The sequence below is a fragment of the Drosophila innubila genome (assembly GCF_004354385.1).
Source record: "Drosophila innubila isolate TH190305 chromosome 2R unlocalized genomic scaffold, UK_Dinn_1.0 1_C_2R, whole genome shotgun sequence".
Taxonomy (NCBI): domain Eukaryota; kingdom Metazoa; phylum Arthropoda; class Insecta; order Diptera; family Drosophilidae; genus Drosophila; species Drosophila innubila.
The window spans coordinates 2,059,624-2,072,185 of record NW_022995374.1 but is presented as its reverse complement, the minus strand read 5'-3'; positions in this window follow the sequence as shown (position 1 = coordinate 2,072,185).

Genomic DNA, 12,562 nt, shown 5'->3' with positions numbered 1-12,562 from the left:
CCCGGCTTATCAATACGCACATACTTGAGTAACGAGAGTAGGAGAGAGGGAGACAGACAGTGGGGGAAAGGGACAGAAACAAGCAACCAGCAGTGGCAAGAATTTATGCTGTCCATGACATGCGCCACAACCTGGGAATATGACCATGTGGTTGCACAGGTAATACATATTTCAACACACCCAGAAAGTGGGAGAGAAAGCTATAGAGAGAGAGAGAAAGAGAGAACGGTTGCGCCTATGTGCCCCACTTTGCCACTGGACGCTTGCCACATTCAAATCAACTTCAAGCTCATGCAATTTTAATGCCAAACAAAGCTGGAACCGCAATAAAAGCAAGAGCAAGTTGGAGGAGGAGGAAAAGGAGGAGGAAGAGGAAGATTGGTTCAAAGTGGAGCTGTTAACTGAATGTTTGTGGCATGCAGCTGACTTGTGGCTATACTAAAGTCTCAAGCTGCGTGGTTAACACTGCTCCATAAAAGTATGTGTATCTAAAAATGTTTATGCAAGAATCTAAAAAGAGATACAAGAGTTTAAAAAAATCAAAACCGAAAAATTTAATTTTAAAAGAAATAAATTAAAATAAATAAGCACGAAAATCTCAAGTGAAAAAATGTGTATTATATTTTTAATAGGTCTATGAATAGTTTTTGTTTTAATTTAAATACTATACTATAGTACAAAATTAAATTTTTTATGGAAACTGCACATTATTTAAAATATGTATACTTTTAATAAAATTAAATAAAAATCAGAATTGTAACGGGCTTTAAAAATTTAATTTTATGATTATCAAATATAATAAAAATGTAAATAGCGACGAAGAATAAGTTTTTACTATCCATATATTCAAGTAATTTTTTATAGATTAATTATTTTTGATTAATAAAAATATGTGCTTAAATAAAGTAACATTTTGAAACTTCCTTGTTACTGAAAAATTACAAAAGTCAAATCATTTTTTTAATTTTTTGTATACAACGTTGAAAATAAACTTTTAATAAAATAGGAATAGAAATAATATTATATGATATATATTATTATTTTAATAAACAAACTTGTAGTGCTCGAAAGTAATTAATAAATAATAAATACTCACAATACTTAATAATTATATAACAAAACTTGGGAATATAATTAATTTACTATACTATTTTTTATTTTAAACATATTTTAATATAAATTCAATTCGATTGTTGTAGGAAATACTGAAGTAAAATTTTTGTTGAATAAAAATAAATATCTAGTTACTATTTTGTAATATTTATATTCAGACTAAAATAAATATATAAATTTATTGATAATAATTAAGATAATATTTACTTAAGAAATTATAAGCTTTAAGATCTTTGCTTATATGTATATCTTTAGCTGTATCTTTTGCATTTGTCGGCTAATCAAATTTATATTTTTGTTGGCTTGCCACATTCTTTGGCTTTCCCCAGCTTGCCCATATATATATATAAATATATCAGATATTATTGTGCCATTTTATGGCCATTTCTCTGAGCTACCTTTGTTGACCGCATATCTGTGAATGATGGTTGATTCCTTTGGTTGTATTGTGGTTTTTATCAACCTCCTGATTTCCTGGAGTCCTTTACGTATGCACTGAAGCGTGTCCTTAACTGTCAATGAGGCATAGATTTTTGATTTCACGCACTTTTGATTGATGAAAAGCAGAGGCAACAAAATCGTAGACAAATTCCAAGAAATTGTTACGCATAAACTGCGGGCCCCAAAAATGATAAACACAACAATAGACAACAAAGTGTGTTCAAGTGTGTGTGTGTGTGTGTGTGTGTGTGTGTGATAAAAGCTTCAATGATAACTGATATATAATATAAGTGGCACATTTGCATCTTTGTCAGTGGGAAAAGTCTCCTCATTTCCGGCCTCAAGATAAGCCAAAGCAAATAAATAAACCACAATTGAATAGTTTTTTCGGCTTTTCCTTCATTCACAATTTTCAATGTGTGGGAAAAGCAGAAGCAGCTGCTCCTTTTAATTTCCTTTAACTTTAAGCCAAGTCAAGAAAAACTGGCACAAAAGCCGTCGAACGTAACGCCCACACTTCCTACTTTTTTTCCTTCTTTTTCTTCCTCCCTTATCATAATATACTCAAAGGACGCGTGTCCCGACGTTGCCACATGCCACATGACGTCTTGCCTGCCTTTTGGCCACGCTTCATGGCGCCCACACGAGCCAGGAATGTTGATAGATACCCGCAACGTGTTGCTGCCTCTTTCTCTTCCCCTCTCTCTCTGTCTCTCTCTGTCTCTCTCTGTCTCTTGCCACACGCCACGTCTCAGTTGAGCGCCTTCTGGCCATGGCCCACTGACTAATAGTTCACTTTTCATCGCTGATAAGCAACCGACAGAAATAAATGTTTCGCTCTTGCCTCAAAAATATCCTTTTTTTAAATGCTTAAAAGAAAAGTCCTTAAATTATGGAAAAAACTGTACTATTTTTTAATGCTGAAAGAAAGAAACTTGCTACTTACTTTTCAAATGAATTTTAGCTTACAAATTCCATATTTTACATATTTTATATTTACTTTTTGAAGAAGCAAACTTCAAACTTTCATAACTTTGTCAAAACTCAACCGATTTTCATGCGGAATGTCATTTTGTTCATGATTTGGCCCCGAAATTGATTCTACATTCAAATTTTATAGAGTAAAAAAATGTCATATTTTTCGACTATAAGCCAAGAATTATCCAATTTTCCTTACCAACCCCTTGACATTTTTTCGATAACTTTGATCTCTCATAACTTTGTCAAAACTCAACCGATTCTCAAGCGGAATATCATTTTGTTCATGATTTGGCTCCGAAATTGATTCTACATTCAAATTTTATAGAGTAAACAAATTTCATATTTTTCGACTATAAGCTGAGAATCATTAAATTTTCCTTATCAACCCCTTGACAGTTTTTCGAAAACTTTGATCTCTCATAACTTTGTCAAAACTCAACCGATTCTCATGCGGAATATCATTTTGTTCATGATTTGGCCCTGAAATTGATTCTACATTCAAATTTTATAGAGTAAAAAAATTTCATATTTTTCCACTATAAGCCAAGAATCATCCAATTTTCCTTACCAACCCCTTGACATTTTTTCGAAAACTTTGATCTCTCATAACTTTGTCAAAACTTAACCGATTTTCATGCAGAATGTCATTTTGTTCATGATTTGGCCCCGAAATTGATTCTACATTCAAATTTTATAGGGTAAAAAAATTTCATATTTTTCGACTAAAAGCCAAGAATCATCCAATTTTCCTTACCAACCCCTTGACATTTTTTTGAAAACTTCGATCTCTCATAACTTTGTCAAAACTCAACCTATTTTCATGCGGAATGTCATTTCGTTCATGATTTGGCTCCCAAATTAATTCCGCATTCAAATTATGTTCATGGAATTTTTAAAATTCAATATATTAAATCTCATTTTAAATTGACACGCAGTGTGGCAGCTATGTTAATACAACTCAACCATAATGAAATCATTAGTGCAATATGCGTGGGTCGTTTTCACATTGCGAGGTCCTTTCACAAGGTCGGAAAGGAGGAAACTGTGTTTTCTACCTACCCTTAACCCTACTCCCTTCCCTTCTGGCATAAACTTGGCTCATTTGCCAAGTAAAATAAGCTTGCCTTTGCTTTATTCGTGCAAATATTTGCAAAACATTATTAAACTGAGCCACAACTCACTTCATATTTATTATGCCTTTTACCGAGGGTACTTTTAGTTGTGGTTGTTTAGTATTTTATGCATATTTATATATTTACGTGTGTGTGTGTGTGTGTGTGTGTGTAAGAAAGGGACATAAACTTTCGAGTCAGTCAAGCAAATAACAAAAAGTATCTACCGCTTATCAAAGCTTAAAGCATAAACAAATATTTATCACGTTTCTTTTTCTCTCCCTTTTTTCCATTCCCATGTTCAACAATTTTCAACAATGTGTTGCAGGGGCATTTAATCGCATGAGGCACTGTACTGATAAGATAAAACTACTTCAAGTATTGCTGTGTTGATTTAACATGTCGTATTTCTAAACGGAACTCTTGAAGTTATACTTTTTCTGGTGTTTACTTTAAGCAGATAGGATATCCAGTTGTATAGAAACATTAATCACATTTCAATCTATAAATATATTATATAAATAAAGGTATATATATAAATATCCTGTCTGACAATCGAAATAATTCTCAACATTTCCATATAAATTGAAATTAAAATTATTAATTAATATTTCACTTTATGTTGCGATTCTGTCAAGGCATTTAATATTATTTAAATTTACGCAGCTGTCATTATTTATAAATGAATACACTGCTAAAAATTATGTTTAAATATGAAGTGAAAAAAATTGTATATAATAAAATTTTAAAAGAGAGCTAAGCGTGGTAAAATAATTGTTTAAATAAACTAAATAATAATTAAACATTTTAGTCTCTTTCAATTTCAAAAAATAATTTATTTAGCTTTCAATTGAGAATTAAAGAAGATAATTTACATGAATTGAAAAAATTGTCGACTGATAATTTTTTAAAAATAATTAATAAAATAACTGATAAATAAAATTGTTTTATTGCCAAAAGGTCTGATGGCACAAAACAATTGAAATTCTTTGCGAAAAACAAACGAAAACTTATTTTTTTCGCCCAATTTGGATTATAGCAATATTTAAAATGCTTCGACAGGGTCAATAAATTTTTAATAACGATTTGCCAAAGCACTCGACTAAAGTACTTATATTTTTTAGGGCTGAGAGTAAAGGCGCAGTTGGGAGTAAGTAGCATGTTGAGCTGCTAAATTATATGCCCCACAGTGCAGCCCACTGTACAATCCACCCAGTTTTAACAGCCAGATTCTACAAGCCATTTCCTTGGCCATCTCGTGTTGGCCATCTGCTCTGCAGGCAGCAACATTCAATTAATTTTACACGATGTAGCGAAAATCCAGCTAGCTGTAACTACAGCAACAAAACTAACGATAATTTTCCAAAAAGACCTGAAGAATGAGGGGAAAGGGGAAAGGGGGAAGAGAAGAAGCAGGAGAAGAGGAAGCGAATGCAACGAAATTTAAAGCAAAAACTACGTTGTAATAACATTTTAACGATATTAGCACGAAAAATGTGGCCGACACACAAAAGCGGAAAGTGGAAAGCTTAACGATGCTAAACGAGTGCAGCAGCAGAAAGAGAAAGCAATACATACAGAGAAAGAGAGAGAAAGATAGAGAGGGCAACAGGAAGTTCGAGTTTGCCATATGCAGAAGCGACACACGCAGAGATAGCTATAGATGAAGAGAGAGGGAGAGCGAGACAGAGAGAGAGAGAGAGAGAGAAAGTGCCGTAAACAAAGGGATTAGAGACGCTTTACTGGCTGCCAAAAAAAGGAAATCTGCAGCGCAAATTGTTCAAATATTTTGGCTTTTCCACACACACACACACACACACACACACACATTCACATGCAACTTTGCTAAACTTAAAAGTGTTCCCGAAAAAAATATGAAGTTAGAATTTTTAGACGATTCTACGACTTGAAGATACTCGTTAATGAATATAAATATTTTTATTTATTTAATATTATAAGTAAAATTTATTTATTTTTTTTTGATTGACTGGTAACATTTATAGTTAGAATTATTATTATAATTTTACCTGTGAATTTTAAGTGCTTTTTGATTCTTTAATATACTCGCTACTCAATTGAATTATTTTTAAATATTAAATATTATAATTCATATCAATAGAATTTTATTATATAGTAAATATTAAATATAAATTATGAACAGTAAAGAAAAAAATCAAAATTAGATCTGAAGAATGGAAAAAAGCGCTAGTGTTGACTTTAAGATACTCGTTACAACATTTAAATATTTTTATAAATTAAATATTTTCAGTAAAATAGCTAGAACTTTTAATGTAATTGTATCTATGATTTTTAAGCGCTTTTCGTCGAGCTTTTAAACCTTTAAATAATAATTTAATATTAATTTTTTTCTAGAAATAAAAATTTCAAATATGTATTTTAAACTATAAATTTTTTTTTTAGCTTTCCATTTATTTAAAAAATACACACTTTTAATGCTGATCAAAAATATATAAAAGTTACTTTAACGTGTTTTTCATGCATTGCAGCAAATAGAATATACCCTCGTACTCTGCGATCGATGGGTATAGAAAGATATAGAAAGAAAAGTCGAAATTTGTGTGTTGGCCAGAGGACAAAAAGACAAGGACAACAACAACAACGACAACAAAAGCGTCGCATTGTTCAAATGCAGCGAGTTGTTATATAATCCACGCACAGGCCGCAGAAACACACACACACACAGACACACACATACTACATATGTTATTGCACACACACACACAAAGTGACATGCCGATAAGCAGCCATAATGGCAAAGCGAAAAGAGTTTTAAAGCTTACAGCTCTCAGCACTCTATCTCTTTCACCCTCACTCTCAGCGCTCAGCGTTGGCATCGCATTATTTTCCACAGCATAAATTTCAACACATTCACATATACAAACACAGAGACAAGCTTGCGTGGGTGTCTGTGTGTGTGTGTGCGCTCAAGTTTATGCAATGTTTTCGCTTGTTTTGCGTCATTGTCAACAGTTTTATTTTTCGCCATTTTCGCAGCTGCTTTTGTTGTAGCTGTCTTCCACTCGCTTTCTCGCTTCCTCCCACGCTCACTCCTTCCGTTCATCAAGTCTTGTTAATACATAAAAGCCGCTGCATTGTTAACTTGTTGCCGTTGTCTTTGTTGTTGTTGTTGTTTCGTTGTTGTTGTTGCAGATAGGCCACAGCGCACTTGCGGTTGTTGTTGCTGCTGTCGCCCCAACACTTGTAAATTGGGTGTTTTTTCAACGCAAGTTTAAGCAACAATGCAGCTCAAGTGAAGCGTGCTTTCTCGCTCACTCACACGCGCCCACGCTCCTTCTACTCTCCCACACTCTTGCTCTCTTTGAAAACAAAAGCGTGTGTGTTAGCTACTAAAATAGTAAATTACTATAAAGCACACACGCTCTTAAATCGCAGCCACAAACAACTACAACAATGAAACGAGACAAAGAGAAAAAAAGTGGAAGGAAGCGCAGCAGCAGCAGCGACGCAGCAGAGCAGACTCAGCTCAATTCATGCACACTTATGTGTGTGTGTGTATGTGTGTGTGTGCGTCAAGTGCTTGTGAACTTTGCTTTAGTTTAAGCTTTGGCTATGACTTAATAAGCGCCACTTGAGCTCTTACAACAAAGAAAATAAGAAAGACAAAGACAAAGCAAGGCACATGGTCAAGTGCGTGTTAAGAGCAAAAGTCTTTAACAATTTATAAATCATGCTTAAATTAATTTAATAAGCAATTAACAAATTATAAAACTCACTTAAATAATTTGAATTAGAAATCTTATTGATTTACTCTTTATTCAAAAGAAATGCAAAGAGTGTCGCTGCATTTGCCTTAAAGCTTTAAGAAGAACAAATACAAACAGCAACAATGTCAATGCACCGCTGAGAGCGGGAGTGAAGTGAGTGAGTGAAGAGAGAGAGAGAAAAAAAAGTGTGTGGAAGTTGGGGGAGAGGGACAAAGTGCAACAACAGCGACACTTGCTGATAACAGTTCAAGTCGCTGGAACTTTAGACGCCAGTTTTTTTTTTCACGCCGCATTGACAACTGACACAAGGTAAACAGCAAGCGACAGCGAGCAACGCTGACTGCGACAGCGACGTTGACGCGTGTGCTTAGCAGTGTTGCCAGCTCAGCTATTTTTCCGCCAACTGAAGAGTTTGAAAGTTTAAGCAGACTAAAATATAATTAGTTTTTATTTTGTAGCCGTACTTTAGTCAATGTTTTTAAAATATTAATTATCACTGCTAGAGAAATGGGATTTAATTAAAACTAGTTTTTTTTCATAATATATATGAATAATAAAATGAAAGTGTTTATATAGTATTTTTTATTTAATGTTCCTTTACATGTTAACAGTAAAAATAAAACTTAAAATGATTAAGTTCCCTAATAAATTAAAGCCCACATCTATTAATACTTTTTATCTATTTTTCTAGCCTTTTCTAGCTATTTTTAAATGTTGATATAGCTTTTTTATTCCATACTGACTTGTTGCAGTCGCTGCGTCGACGTCGCGTCGCTGTTAATGCGCTTGTTTTGATTGGCGCTGCGTCGCGACGTCGTTAAATTATTTTTCTTTACTGCATGGCATATTTTATTTATTGTGCTTCTTTTTATTTTATTTTTTCGATATTACTTTATGATGACACAGAGCTGCGCCGCCGATAAGCGGAAAATGCTGAGGCAGCGCTAAAAGTGAAGAAAATAAGAAAAGTGAAATATAAATAATAATATGCATTTTGAGGCGCCTTCAAGGAGTCAAATTACGAGGCGATGAAATTGATACACTCGGATTATAAACTGTTTACTTTTATTTTTTGCCAACACAGCAAAAGTGTCTCCACTGAATGACTGTGCAGCAGAAAGAGACAGCAGCTAATCACCCATTGTCTCTCTCTCTTTCTTTCTCATTATTCATTTCGCTGACACATTTGGAATTCACATGATTCATTCTATTTGAGACAGATTTATCTCAGATAGGTTTAAAATTATATAAATTATCAATTGAATTTATAAAGAAATATTATTATACAATTTGCTGATTTAAGTTAAATATTAAGAAAAGAACGTAGTACGCTGTTTCTGCAAATTTCAGCAAAATATTTGGTATTAAAGTCGATATATGGATAGGTCAAGTTTCGATTATATAAAATCAGCAGCAATTAATTATTATTTACTTATTGAATAAAAACTCCTATCAAAACTATATTTTCTTCAAATGAGACAATTTTCTATAGAGATACTTCCAATAAAAATCATGACCGTATTGAAAAATGTTGAAAATGTTCTTTCTTACATTAAATAAACAAATTTAAACTTATTTCCAAAGTTAATAACCTTGAAACTTTTGAAACTTAATCAGAAGTTTTTAGCTCGCTTATCTTTCAAATTTAAGTAGAAAACCTTGTTAAAAAGTCGAGTTATCGATAGATAGCTTAATATGCACTCGAATTTTGGTAACGTTGTGCAATTAGTTGGCCTATAAATAGTCGAGAAAATGCCGTGCTCGTAAATTTACCAATGCAACGGCATATCGAAATAGTTGCGATAACGTAGAACTCAATTACTTGACGGAGTGAGGTACGGAAGAAGAAAGAGAGAGAGAGGGAGGTAGAGTGTGTGTGAGGGGACTGGCAATCGGGGTGCAGACAGCTGGCAGACGATGGCGCATAATGCACTTAAGTTTTCTTCAGTCTCACATTTCGGGGGGTGAATATACTACAATGCTACACTTATAAAAAAAGATCGGCTTCAAAAACTCAGAAATTTCCTTTTACTAACTCTTTTTTGTAAAGAAAGACAACTTTATGAGCAAAATACAATAAACACATTTAAATATTTAAGATATTGTCGCTTAGTTCAAGGAAACTAATAAAAATTAATAAAAAAAAAAATAAATAATGATTAAAAAATTAATATTTTTCCTTCAAAACTAAGACTGTAGGTCTTAAACATCAGTGATATAAAAACAATTAATATTTTTCACAATACAAAGACTAATATAAGATAAGCGATTTTTAAATAAATGTTCTCTACTTACTTCTAAAGCGATATTAATATTTTTCTTGCAAAACTAAGAATTTTCAGCTCTTAAATTATATATTTTTCTTAAAATTAATAATTTTTGTCTAAAATATATCTAATAATTTATTTAATTAAAAATTTGCTTTTATAAAAATACATAAAGTGTAAGATTTTGTTCAGTGTATGCTCGGAAGTCGTGGCATAAGGCACACATCACTGCAAATGCAAGAGAGGAGGGGGTAACTAACAAACATGCAATTGAGCAATTGCACAGAAAGCGAGAGAGAGAGGGAGAGAGGCTGGGAGTGAGAGAGGGAGATAGAGAGTGAGGTGAGCTCGCGCCAAAGGCAGCTGCGACTTTTTAGTTGAGTTTCTGTTTGTGACTGAGGATAATTATAATGTGCGTGTGTGTGTGACTTGAATCCTTTGTGCTGCTCGGATTTCTACACAACGCTGCAAATTCGGCAACTGCAACTGAATTTATGTTTATATCCAGGCAGCAGCAATAACAACAACGACAACAAATCCAAAGGCAGCTGCACTTCAACTTCTTCTGCTTTTACTTCTGCTACTGCATCACCTACTTCTTTTTGTTGTTCTTGCTTTCTTAACAATCTAAATTTCGTTAACGTGACAAAAATACATTGATTAAATTTTGTCTTACATTGCTTGCTTATAGGAGAGAGGGAAGGGGAAGGGGGACTGCTCACGTCTGCACACTCGGCACATTTGTCTCTTCCACTCTCGCTCGCTCGCTCGCTCTCTTAACATCATCGTCTTCGTCTACGTCTGCGTTGGCGTTGGCGCTTACGTCAGCGGCGGCGTATTCGTCGTCGGCAGTGTAAGCATCTCGGTCAAAATATGCACGTAGATCCTTTTGCATCCTCTTCCTCTTCCTGTTGTTCATGTTGTTGCTCTTTTGCTTCTTCTACGCTCTCTTCCACTCTTGTTGTTGTTGTTGATGCGCTTACGTGCAAAGGTCTTTGAACTGACAAATTACATTGCTCGCTCAACGAAATTCCTTTCAACGTGTGCACTCTGAACTTTCTTTATGTGCCTCCCTCACACACACATGACACACACGCACACATACAGTGACTGCCGTATGTTTACTCAGCACGATTTTCTTCCTTGCAAATGAAATAGTTCGACATTCGCGTCGCAATTTTTATTTCCTTTACAACTACAACAATTGATATACCCTGTGAATGTGTACAACTATAGGTTAATTTGGTTGCGATAGATAATTTATTAATTATATATTGATAAAAGAAAAATGTACTAAATTATTTATTTATAAAAGTCAAAAAAGTAAGTGAAGTAGTTATTTTAACAAATAATATGTTGACATACTTTTATTTTGAAAAAATTGAATAATTAAATATGTATTACAAATTATAATTTTAATTATTATTTTCTTTGTACTACTTAAAATATTTAATAATAAAGTATCATTATTTTTGATGTACTTTAAATTAATAAAGTAATAAATAATTGTAGAGGATATTTGTTAACTCATATCGATTAGACACCTTGATTGCTTATAGGATATTCTTAAGCCCTGCATTCACACATTCTCTCTTCCTCTTTCTTTGTTTTGCATGCTCATTTGTTTTCAATTTTAATTTCCTTACGTTGCGTTCTTACGTTATTACTCTCACTCACGTGTGCGCTCTCTTCCCACAATCTTCTCGCTCACTGTCGCAATTTGTTTCTGCACTACTTTCACACACACACACACACACAGACACTCAAAAAGTCGAGCTTTTTAACATGACTTGTGTTTAGCGTTGTCAGCTGTAATTTGTTATAAAATTGGCGAATTATTTAATATTGAAGCGTGGGTTGCTTTAATTGTTGTTTGCTGTGAGGTGGGCGACATTAATAACATTTATTACGTCTTCTCAATTGTATAATTGACATTAAATTGTTTACAATAAAACTTTTCGAAATTGGAGCGTTTGTTTATCAAACTATTCAATCAGCTACCTCAAAGTTTACACAATTCAGCTGGTCGTAAACTTCGAGTATTTTTTTTTGTTTTCAATCTTATCAGCATTTGTGCTTTGGGCTGTAAATTTATTAAAGGAATTACGAAACGGAAATACTAAGAAAGTTGACTGAGAGATGGAAAGCTCTGCAGGTAGAAAAGAAAGCCAAGCTGAAATGAATTGTAAGCTCAGCTTTTGTTAGTCACTTCATTTCTACAAAGTATCTTTGTGTTTTAGTCTTTTTTTAAGTACTTGTTTCTAGTACAAAAAACTGTCATTCATTCAATCTTGAAACAAACTGAGTTGCTTAAATCAATTTCAATTTTATTTAATTTATTTCCCATTTTAAAAGATATAGTTAGTTAAGAAAGTGTTTTGAGCAATTAAAAACACTCATAATTGTTTTTTTTTTTTAATTTTAAGAGAGTAACAATTTATTATTGACATTTGTAAGCATTGTCTAACTTCAGCTGCAACTGATTGAACTCACCTCGCTCGCACTATTAATGTGTTCATCTGCTATGCAAATGACACAACGAAAAAAAGTCAGCGCCAAAAATGTGTGTAATTATGCAAGACAGAACATAATAATAATAAGCAACAAGAACAAGAACAAGAAAAACAACAAGAAAATCACGGCAGCTGAGAGTTCAAATGAATGGAATGCCGCGCATGCCCAAAACGAAAGAGTGAGAGCGAGAGAGCGAAAGATCACACCTCAGTTGCAGTTGCTCTCCCGCTCTCACACTCTCTGTGTCACTCACCGTTAGTGAGCGTAACGTAGCTACCGGTTTGGGTGAGCAGCTGAACAGCTGTGCAGCGTGTGATAAGAAATAGTAAGAAAGCAGCAGAGGCAGCGACAGCAGCAGAACCCGAAACCACCACGAACAACGACAACA